Genomic DNA, 12376 nt, shown 5'->3' with positions numbered 1-12376 from the left:
GTTAACCAACAAGGATCATCAAAACGAGGATTCGACACAAGGCAAAATACGGAGAAGCTTCAATTTACGCCGATTTCGATGTCGTATAGGGAACTATATCAGAATCTATTCAATGCACACGTGGTTCCCCTTACCACTTGAAACCTCTGCAGCCTCCGTACCCCAAGTGGTATGATGCAAACGCACAATACGATTATCACGCAGGAGTCGTGGAGCATTCCATAGAACATTGTACGGCATTCAAGAAGATGGTAGAAAGACTCATAAGTATGGGTGCCGTTAAAGTGGATGATTCGCCCAGTACAGAGAATCCGTTACCTAATCACAATGAAAATGGAATGAACATGATAGGAGGTAACATGGGAAGGAAAATCAAAGAAGATATCACAGAAGTGAAGATCCCTTTGAGATGGATCTGGAAGAAGATGGTAGAAAGAGGGTTGCTTGTATTGGATTCAGAAAGAAGCTGTGAAAAGGTGGAAAACTACTGTGAGTTCCATCATGAGGAGGGACATGAGATTCAAGAATGCACAGAATTCAAAGCCTTGGTTCAAGGCCTGATTGATAACAAGGAAATGGCGTTTTATGAAGAAGCTAAGGAGGAGGGGAATATTTTCACACTTGAATCCACAAAGGTTCCATGAGTAACTCAACCTGTGGTCATCATCTCGCGACCAAGGAATGATGAAGTGAGAGCGCCAGTAATGCCAAGAATCATAATAAAGAAACCTGTAACCTTTTCTTACCAAGATAGTAGGAAGGTTCCGTGGAACTATGAGTGCAATACAACTGTCCCTGGAATGGAGACTACAAGGGATCAGGATGTGATTGTCGATCCAGAACATGTGAAAGGAAGGGCCATAATAGTGGAACAATAGGGGAAAATAGCTAAGCCTGTGTTGTCTATCAACGAGCCAGTGAAGAAGGAAGAAGCCGTGGAATTCCTTAAATTCTTGAAGCACAGCGAGTATAATGTTGTCGAACAGTTGCATAAACAACCGGCTCGCATATCCGTACTAACCTTGCTCTTGAATTCAGAAGTGCACCAAAGTACGTTGATGATGATGCTAAATGAGACCTATGTGGCCAATGATATTTCTATCGACAAGTTAGATCGGTTGGTCAATAATATCAGTGCTGATAATTTCATATTCTTCAATGATGATGAAATACCTTCTGGGGGCGTGGGATCCACTAAGGCTTTGCATATCACTGCAAGATGCAAGGGGCATATTTTACCAAGAGTGTTGATTGACAATGGATCAGCTTTGAACGTGTTGCCATTATTCACACTCAACAGGCTTCCCATAGACAGTTCGCACATGAAAACATGCCAAAATTAGGAAGACCATGGATACATTGGGCGGGGGCAGTACCGTCATCATTATATCAGAAGCTGAAGTTAGTGTCAGAAGGTCGGCTAGTGATAATCAACGCCGAAGAGGATATAATAGCAGCTGTATCCAATGAGATGCCGCACGTGGAGACTAATGATGAGTCAGTAGAATGCTCATTTCGATCTTTGGAGTTTGTAAACGAAGCATTTGTTCCTGAAGGATGTAAAATTTTGGTGCCTAAATTATCCAAAACTACAGAGATGGGTTTGCAGTTGTTGGTAGGAAAAAGAGCTTTACCTGGAAAAGGGCTGGGGAGATATCTTCAAGGGAGGATTGAGATGCCAGTACTGAAAGGAAAGCAAGATCACTTTGGCTTAGGACACAAACCAGTCAAAGGACAGAGAAAGAAGGAGCTAGAAAAAAGACAGGAAATAAGAAAGGCACATCTAAGTGGGGAGGAAACCAAATGGGAGCCAATGATAATTCCACACGTATCCAAAACCTTTGTATCTGGAGGAGTTATTCATGCTGAGAGAAAGATACCAGTTGATGAAAGCATTGAAGAGACATTGGGAAATATGCACATCAATGCCATTCATGAGCATGAGAATGAAGAGAAGAGTTGGTTAGATATTCGTCCTTATGAGCCTGGGAGTATTCTAGACAATTGGACTGCGGAAGAAATACCTAAAGTCTTTAGAACTGTCTCAGAGTAATATTCAAAACAAACTTGTTGTTTTAGCCTCGAAATAACAAGAACTCTTTTGTGAAATAGGCATATGTTTGAATATCATTATTTTAATAAAACATCTTTGCAATTGTTTTGAGCAAATATTCTTTCATTCTTTCCATACAAGTAAATATATTCTTTCATTTATAATCATTGCACAAGTAATTGTACATAAATTCATACATTCTTTTGTAACCATATTAGGTCACTGTATATCAACGACATGAATGAGCCGCTACGAACTCAGAGTTTCCTTTTGAACGAAACATGTGTTTAGTGGGATTGCATGACTTTGAAGGTGATGAAGATTGTGGTTTATCTCTGGACTTGTTGAGAATGGTAGAACAAGAAGAAAAACAAATCCTACCTCACAAAGAATCAGTACAAATTGTGAGCTTGGAAAAAGGAAAATAGGTGAAAATTGGAACTGAGATTTCTGCAAAGATAAGACGAGACCTCATTAAATTACTCCAAGAATTTAAAGATGTCTTCGTGTGGTCATACTAGGATATGCCTGGATTGAGTATTGACATTGTAGTGCATCGCTTACCTATAAGGGAGGATTGCAGGCTAGTTCAATAGAAGCTTAGAAGAATGAGGTCCGATATTGTGCTTAAAATAAAAGAGGAGGTCAAGAAGTAGTTTGATTTTTACAGGAGGTCAAATATTCTGAATGGGTAGCTGACATCGTTCCAGTTCCCAAAAAAATGGAAAAGTACAAATGTGCATGGATTACAGAGATTTGAAGAAAGCAAGCCCAAAGGACAATTTCCCATTGCCACATATTGATACTCTGGTCGATAATACGGCGAGATATTCGCTGTTTTCCTTCATAGATGGGTTCTTAGGATATAATCAGATAAAGATGCATCCGGAGGATATGGGAAAAACTACATTCATTACTTTGTGGGGAACATTTTGCTATAAAGTAATGCCATTCGGATTAAAGAATGCAGGAGCAACATATCAGAGAGTCATGTTAGCCTTGTTTCATGACATGATGCACAAAGAAATTGAGGTATATGTTGATGATATGATCGCCAAATCCAGAACGGAGGAGAAGCATGTACAGGTCCTAAGAAAATTGTTCTTAAGACTAAGGAAGTTTCAGCTCAAGCTCAATCCGACAAAATGCACTTTTGGAATCAGGTCAAGAAAGTTATTGGGCTTCATAGTTAGTGAAAGAGGAATCGAGATTGACCCAGATAAAGTCAAGGCAATACGAGATTTACCACCACCATGTACTCAGAAAGAAGTTCGAGGTTTCTTAGGAAGACTGAATTACATTGCTCGGTTTATTTCATAGTTGACCGAGAAATGTGATCCCATATTTCGCCTTTTGAAGAAACATAATCCTGATGTTTGGAATGAAGAATGCCAGAAAGCCTTTGACAAGATAAAGCAATAATTATCCAATACTCCAATGCTGTCACCACCTAGCCCAGATAGACCCTTGATTTTGTATTTGACGGTGTTCGATAACTCCATAGGATGCGGGCTGGGTCAGCATGACACGACTAGAAAGAAGTAAAAGGCGATATACTATCTCAGTAAGAAATTCACTAATTGTGAAATGAGATATTCGCCTATTGAAAAACTGTGTTGCGCCTTGATTTGGACAACAAAGAGGTTGAGGCAATACTTACTCTATCACACGACTTGGCTAATTTCAAAATTAGACCCTTTAAAGTATATGATGGAATCAACAGCGTTAACAGGAAGAATGGCTAGATGGCAAATCTTGCTTTCCGAGTTTGATATAGTATATGTAAGCCAGAAGGCCATCAAAGGGAGTGCGATAGCAAATTTCTTGGCTAGTAGAGCTCTAGAAGATTATGAGCCTCTGGACTTTGATTTCCCGAATAAAGATTTGATGTATGTGGCAAATGCTGAAGAGGATCCCCAAGAAAATCATTCTTGGAGAATAAAATTTGACGGAGCATCGAATGCGTTAGGCAGTGGGATTGGGGCTGTCCTGGTGTCTCCGAATGGTGATTATCATCCTTTCATCAGTAAATTGGACTTGGATTACACTAATAACATGGCTGAGTATGAAGCTCGCATCATGGGTATACGGGCAGCCATAGAGCAGAAAATTAAGACATTAGAAGTGTACGAAGACTCAGTATTGGTAATATACCAACTAAGAGGGGAATGGGAGACAAGAGACCCTAAGTTGATCCGTTATCGGAGATTGGTTTTGGAATTGATTGAAGAGTTTGACAACATTACCTTCTGTTATCTCCCACGGGAAGAAAATCAGATGGCTGACGCTCTTGCTACTTTAGCTTCCATGATTAAAGTGAATTAGTTGGAGGACATGAAGCCCATTCAAATTAGTATTTATGAGATCCCGGCCCACTGTTACAACATTGAAAAAATAGAGAATGATAATCGTCCCTGGTACCAAGATATATTACTATATGTGAAAAATCGCGAATATCCTGATCAGGCAACGGAGAATGATAAGAGGACAATGAGGAGATTAGCTATTGACTATGTCCTAGATAGAGAGATCCTATACAAAAGGGGAAAGGATCGAGTACTGTTGAGATGCGTGGACGCTGTAGAGGCTAAGGAAATTTTAGAAGAAGTCCATGAGGGTGTTTGTGGAACGCACGCCAATGGATTCACAATGGCTAGACAGATCATGAGATTTGGATATTACTGGTCCACCATGGAGAGAGATTGCATTAATCATGCCAAGAAAAGCCATAAATGCTAAATTTATGGGGATAAAATGCACGCTCCTCCTTTACCTCTTCATGTTATGACTTCCCCATGGCTTTTCTCCATGTGGGGTATGGACGTCATTAGACCAATATCACCGAAGGCTTCTAATGGACATCGTTTCATTTTTGTGGTTATTGACTATTTCACTAAGTGGATAGAAGCAGCCTCATATGCTAATGTCACGAAGTTAGCAGTCAGTAAGGTTTTGAAGAAAGAGATCATATGTCGATATGGAATGCCTGAAAGAATCATATCTGACAATGCGCTGAATCTGAATAACAGCACAATAGCGGAAGTTTGCAGTCAGTTTAACATTAGACACCATAATTCATCACCGTATTGTCCAAAAATGAATGGTGCAGTAAAGGCGGCCAACAAAAATATTAAGAAGATTGTGGCGAAAATGGCTGAAACTTACAAGGATTGGTATGAAAAATTACCATTCGCTCTTTTGGCTTACCGAACATCTCTCAGGACTTCTACTGGGGCAACATTTTTTTCTTTGGTTTATGGAATGGAGGCAGTTTTACCTATTTAGGTTGAAATTCCTTCTCTCTGGGTATTGGCTGAGCTAAAGTTGGATGAGGCCGAATGGATCCAATCTCGGTATGATCAGTTAAATCTGATAGAAAGAAAATGACTAAAAGCTATTCGTCATGGTCAAATGTACCAGAAACGAATGATGAAAGCATATAACAAAAAGGTCCGTCTTAGAGAATTTCATGAAGGGGATCTGGTGCTAAAGAAAATCCTCCCTTTACAGAAAGATTTCAGAGGGAAATGGATGTTAAACTGGGAAGGACCTTATGTTGTGAAAAAGGCTTTTTCTGGAGGCGCTTTGATTTTGAGTGAAATGAATGGGAAAAATCTTTCGAATCCTGTAAATTCAGATTCGGCCAAGAAATATTTCACTTGAAGGAAGGGAGGAATCAAAGTGAAAACCCGCGAAGGGCGCTCTGATTTCCTAAAAAGGTAAAAAAAGGAGAGGCCAAGATGAAAACCCGAAAAAGGCGCCATGAGACCAAATGGGGTTTGAGTTGAAAACCCAAAAAGGGCAGCTCAAACACTGTCAGATTGGGGCATATGGTGATCCTGCTACACTTAAGTCAACAAGGAAAGGATATACGACGTCTTAGGGGACATCGACAAAGTGTTGTAAATCCCCTAAACACATGTTAAATTCAGAATGGTTCTCAGTTTGTACGGAGAAGTTCAAGCGGCGATATCCAAGGCACCTAGTCTTCATATAACTTGTACCGAGTTTGTTTTTTCTTGTAAATACTTCATTCTTCGATGTTCTTGAATACTTTTTCTTTTCAAGACACTTGCTATCAATAAATTCCTTTTCTATTATTCAAGTTATCCCTTAAATTAATTTCTTAGTCAGTATCTTGATCTTTGTGCAAGCATGTCACATTAGAATAATGATGGATGGACTAATAAACTTTCACAAAAGAAGTTTTGCATATTACTATGAGAATTTCTAAACCTGAAACAAGACTATTGTCTAGAACACACCAAGTTTAAACGAGAAAGTCTAAGTTAAGATTGTTTTTTTGGAGTTGGTTGTCTAAATATCGAATGAGATGGCAAGAAGTCTTGGAAGTTCCCTCTGGAAAGAAAATCCTTCATTTATACAGGAGCATTTGGTAGGACACCTGAGGAATGGTGTAAAAGAGTTTCATGATCTGCATCCTTGAATTACGATAGGAGAGGATTGAGAAGAGTCAAGCTTTCCTACCATTAGGTTACATTGGAAGGAGGATGGTATAAGTTCAGCGTCCTAATGGATTGAGCTTTGAAGTTCACAATGGAGGGCAATTTGATTGAGTGTTTCTTTGGTGATGTCAACCAAGCAAAATGCGTCAGCGACAAAACCTTAATAAACTTTAAATAATAACTTGAGTGATAATTCTCGAAAAATGACATTCTGCATTTATTCAAATGTCATTCATACATGTCTAGTTAGGAGCATTGAATTCATTTTGATAATAACATCCTAATCACTAGGCATAATTAAGTTCATAGAATAGATTTTTACAAGTCATGTTCCCTAGAGAACAGATCGAAAGCCAATGATCCTATCTCCCTGAAGTTGCAGTGGAGCGGATTAAAACCTTGGATCTTATCTCTCTGAAGTTGCAGAGAGCAGATCGCATCTACTCTTATCTCCATGAAGTTGCAGTGAAGTAGACTAAGCAAGCAAGTCTTATCCTCCTGAAGTTGCAGTGAGGTAGACTGAAGATGGCAAATCTTATCTCCCTGAAGTTGCAGTGGAGTAGATTAGAGCCAATAATCCTATCTCCCTGAAGTTGCAGTGGAGCGGATTAAAACCTTGGATCTTATCTCTCTGAAGTTGCAAAGAGCAAATCCCATCTAGTCTTATCTCCCTGAAGTTGCAGTAGAGCAGACTAAGTAAATATGTCTTATCCTCCTGAAGTTGCAGTGAGGCAGACTGAAGATGGCAAATCTTATCTCTCTAAAGTTGCAGAGAGCAGATCGCATCTAGTCTTATCTCCCTAAAGTTACAGTGGAGCAGACTAAGTAAGCAAGACTTATCCTCTTGAAGTTGTAGTGAGGCAGACTGAAGATGGTAAATCTTATCTCCCTGAAGTTGCAGTGGGACAGATTAAAGCCGATAGTCTTATTTACCTGAATTTGCAGTGGAGCAGACTCAAGAAAGCAAGTCTTATCCCCCTGAAATTGCAGTGGGGCAGACTAAATAAATAATCTTATCTCCCTGAAGTTGCAGTGGAGCAGATTAAAGATAGCAAATCTTGTGCTCTTGAGAAACTACAATGTACAAGTTCTATCTCTCTGGCATTGCAGCAGAGTAGATTGAAGCACTAGTTCCTATACCTCTGAAGATGCAGTAGGAAGGAATGAGGCTACTTGAAGAATAGGAGCACCAAGGTCCAGCACGACCGGGCAAAATTGGCCATTTTAAAGTCTTTGCTCCATCCCCGTTTCACGGCAACGAGTAAAGAGGGACAGCTGTAATACCCAATTTTTACTTAGCCCGTGCCAGATAAACAAATAAATGAAAATAGTCCATAGAGTCCAAATTACAAGCAGGCCTACATGGCCCAAATTGAAATAAAGCCGAGGCCCAAATCTAGTGGCCCAAAATAATGACAGAAACCCTAGAGTTTCTGGGGAGAACTAGCGAAGCAGCCACCTAGTCCGAATCTTCGCGCGATCTTCACCTGCAAACATAAGAAAGGAAAGAAAATCAAGGATTTCAAAATCAAATCAAGCAGATTTCTTTCTTTTATATTTTATATTTTTTACTATTTCGGCTATAAAAAAGGCTATCGAACACTGTAATAAGGATCCGATTGGAAAATCAATAAGAGAAGTAGCAAATATTTTTCACAGCAAACACAAAAAAACACCATCGAGGATTAATCGGGAAATACAAAGGTTGATACTTTTATTTTCGTTTTTTTATGTTAGTTTTTTTACTTAATACAATAAAACAGAATAAAGGGTAAAAAACTTATCTTTGCCCGCTTCTGAAACGCCGTTAGGGCCGTCGAGGTTCGTCTCCGAGGATAGACGATCGAAAACTGAAGGGTTTCCTAGGCTTTTGAGGTCTTTTTGTTGATACTTTGACGGATTTGGACCCAGATTTGGGCTTAAAGGAGTCTAAAGAGCCCAGTAGGATATTTTTCCCCTTTCCGGCCACCGCGGACGGTGGTGCCGGCGCTGGAGATCAGTGGTCGGCTTGGTGGCCGATGACTGGCTGATGATCGGGCCCTGGTCGGGCTAATTGAAGAATGAGAGAGTTTTTTGTGGTTTTTTTTAAAGAAGAATGAAAAATGAATTATTTTTGTAACTTTTTGGCTTAAATAGCCTAGTGAAACGACGCCATTTCACTAGGCCTCCCCAGTCACCAAAACGGTGTCGTTTTGGGGAGGCCGACCCAACTCCGAACCGACCCGGCCTAGGATCCGCGTGTTTTTGAGCGGAGGAATAAATTGCACATTTAGTCCCTCCGCCTTTTTAATGTTTTATAATTAGATTTTTTTTATTTTTTAATTCGCCCTTTAATTTATTTTTAATTTCAATTTTGCCCTATTGGAACGACGCCGTTTTGGAGGAGAAGGGAAAATTTCCCTTCCAGCCCCTCTATGCAATTCGCGTGTTCGATTTAGTCCTTTTGGCTCTATTTATTTGCGGATTTACCCTAAAATTTTGAATTCCAGTTCAATTTAGTTTTATTTTTTTTTATTAATTAATTCTAGTAATGTGATTATTATTTTTTCATTTATTTATTTTTTTTCCTTTTTTTCCTAACAAATATTCTTTTATATAAAAACATGTGTATATCTATGTTTTTTTTGTATTTTCGAAAATGCTTAAATACCTATTTATTTTAACATGTATTTTATAATTTATATGTATATACATATTTTCCTATTTTTCTCTATTTTCACAAATGCATTATGTATTTTGTTTATATAAATCTTTTATAATCTAATTTTTATATATAAATTCATGTGTATTCTTCATAGTTTAATGTGTATATCATGTACCTTTTATTTTTATTTTTTTTCTATTTATTTTTTTTTCATTTGTATTATTTTGCTCGTTTATGTGATACTTTGCATGTCATTGTTTATTTTTTTTATGTATATTAGTTTTATTTATTTATATGTATGCATTATTTCTATGTCATTGTAATATTTATTATCGCATTGTATATTTAATGTAGCATCACATCATTTTTTTTTACTTGATTTCAAACATTTCAAAATTGAGATAATGCTTGTATTTAGGATTTTCAAGGAAATTGAGCCCTAACGTATTGGGTTCCAATTTTCTTCGTTAAATCTAACAATCGAGCATTTATCTTTAATCCAAAATAAGTACTCATTATTGGGAATTCAACACGTTGTGTCCTAACGTATTGGATGTGACGCATTGATTTCTCGAAATAATTTTTTTCTAAAAAATAATAAAGGAAATATTCCAAGTTTGGGATTTTGGAGGAATTGTGCCCTAACGTATTGGGCCGCGATTTCTTAAATCTTGAATAATTGGATATTCTTTTAAATTTTTATTACACGAGTATTCTGGCCTAATTCATTTTTGAGGAAATTAGGATGTCGTACCCTAACGCATTGGGTGTGACATTTTCTTTCTCTGAAATGATAAGGGTCTTAATACGTAACGTTTTTAAGTTTTTGCTAAGGATTATATATTTTCAAATTTTCGACATTAAGATATTAATTAATTAATTAGGTACCAATTTTTGGGTGTTATGAGGGTGCTAATCCTTCCTCATAGGTAACCGACTCCCGGACTCGTTTTTTTAAAAATTCGTAGACCAAAGTCGTTTTTAGGTGACCCAATCACACCTTAATAAAAGATTGGTGGCGACTCCAAATTTTCATCGACAACTAATTTTTGTTTTTTTCAAAAAATAAAAGTTGGTTTCGACAAACCTAACTCTCACAATGTGAGAATTCTTGATAAAAATTCTCTAAGGCACCAAAAATAAAGCAGAAGCAACTCAAAGAGAAAATAACAACGAAAGAAAAGAAAAGCTACAAGAAACCAATGCTCGTTATGTGTTTGAGTAAATGCTCTCAATAGTATTCAATTACTATAAATGACGATAAAATGGGATGATTACAAATGGAATGATTACAAATGAGGGAGTATCCATATTTACCATGCCAACCCAAATTTTCTTTAATTGCTTTACCTGGCCACCAAGGCTTCAAATAGATTGGTTCTCCACATGTTCCATGAATTGGGCCAATTCAAATGGATCAAATGAGTCTCATTTAATCAATTGATCTTCATAGGGCGTTCTTTCTGCATTAGTCATGGGCTTTGATCCGTGACTTGTGAAATTCTCCCCTACCCATTCTCGCAATGCCTTCGTTCCATCATTTGAATGACATTGGTTTGACTCGCCTCAAAACTTTCTCAATGCCTTGGCTATTTCCCAACTAGTCTCTCTATCGAGTAATTCTGCCCCTCAAAACATTTTCCTTGGCTTTTGTCATTGCCTAACTCGAACAATTTCTCTCCTTGGTACATCTCGCTTGTCAGAGCCCGTAGCTCTTACTTGCCCACATTGTGACTTGCCTCGATTGAGATCCTCTTGATCTGCACAAATAGGGTTCAACATGCCCATATTGAATGTTGGGTTAACATTGAATTTTCTCGCCAACTCTGGTTTGTAAACCTCTCGTCTTACTCACTTTAGAACTTTGAAACGGCCCATGTGTCCTTGCTAAGCCAATGGTAAGTCAAAATGAAAAACACTAGGAAAGTGTTCAGATGTTCCTCACGTGTAGCCTTTACTCTTTTCAATTTCCTAGTTTGCATCACTATTTTTCCCCCAAGTTCTGATTCTCTCTCTCATAGGTGGTAACCCCACTAATAACTCAACAGGTTTCATATCGGTTTGTCGCACCTTTAGCATTTCTAAAGGGGTGTTCTTAGCACTCTAATTTACCGAGTTAATGCTCTTTCCCAATGAACATCCTCGACTAGTTGGATTGTCAACAATACAGAGATTCCATCTTTCTCATCACAACTCACTGGCACAATGCATTGTCGTTGACGAATATCCAAGATACAAATGCAATCAATAAAAGGAACCAACAGAGTATTAATCCAATCAAGAAAATTCAAGCCAAGAACGAAGTTGTAATCATCTAATGAATTAGCTCGAAATCTTTCTTGCCTTTCTACTCACTAATTTGTAGCTCAACTCCTTATGCTACTCTCATGGTTGGGACCTTTTTGGAATTCACAGTCTTGATCCTCTTAGTTGTTTTACTAATTGAGAGACCAAGTTTACCCGTAGCTTTCTCCAATGAAACAAGTTTGATGCCCCCATATCAATAAGAGCACTCCTTTGTTGGCCTGCAATCCCTCTTTGTTTTACCAAAATTGAGTATTATTGATCAAAGCCTTAATACATTTTCCTCATCAGACTCCACTTTGTCTTCTTTACTGATTGCGAATAGCTTTGATCACTGTAGGCAGTCCCGCACCCTATGCAGCCTACTACATAAGAAGCACTGTATCGACTTCTTTTCATTTTTGTTGTCCCTCATATGGTTGTTGGGTTTCCTCTATCCATTAGGTGGTTTCCCATTGCCACCATTCTTATAATTGTGACTATTTTCATTTCTATCTTGTTCTTTCTCATGGTCTCTCCTACCATTTCCCATCTCTTTGGGCTTGGAAAATTCGAACTTATCTTTCCTCAGACCAAGCTCGACAAAGGATTCTACCTTGGCCATGGATTTGGTAAGCTCTTTGACCCCTAGTCAACACAACTTTTACTTCGTCCAAGGCTTCAACCCATCCTTGAACTAGTAGAATGCCTCATTCTTACTCAGATCAAGGATTTGGAGTAACAACTCAGTGAACTCCCAAACATACTCCCAAGCAATGGCTTGTTGTGTAAGCCGGCGTAACTTAGATTGAGCCTCCTCCTCAGCATATTGTGGTTGAAACTACATCCTAAATTCATTTTGGAACTCCAACCAAATTTCATTTGTAGACCTGCCATGCCACCATAACAAAGCGACATTAATAAAATAAA

Source organism: Gossypium hirsutum, chromosome D04 (assembly GCF_007990345.1).
Source record: "Gossypium hirsutum isolate 1008001.06 chromosome D04, Gossypium_hirsutum_v2.1, whole genome shotgun sequence".
Classification (NCBI taxonomy): domain Eukaryota; kingdom Viridiplantae; phylum Streptophyta; class Magnoliopsida; order Malvales; family Malvaceae; genus Gossypium; species Gossypium hirsutum.
Note: the sequence above shows the minus strand (reverse complement) of the source record.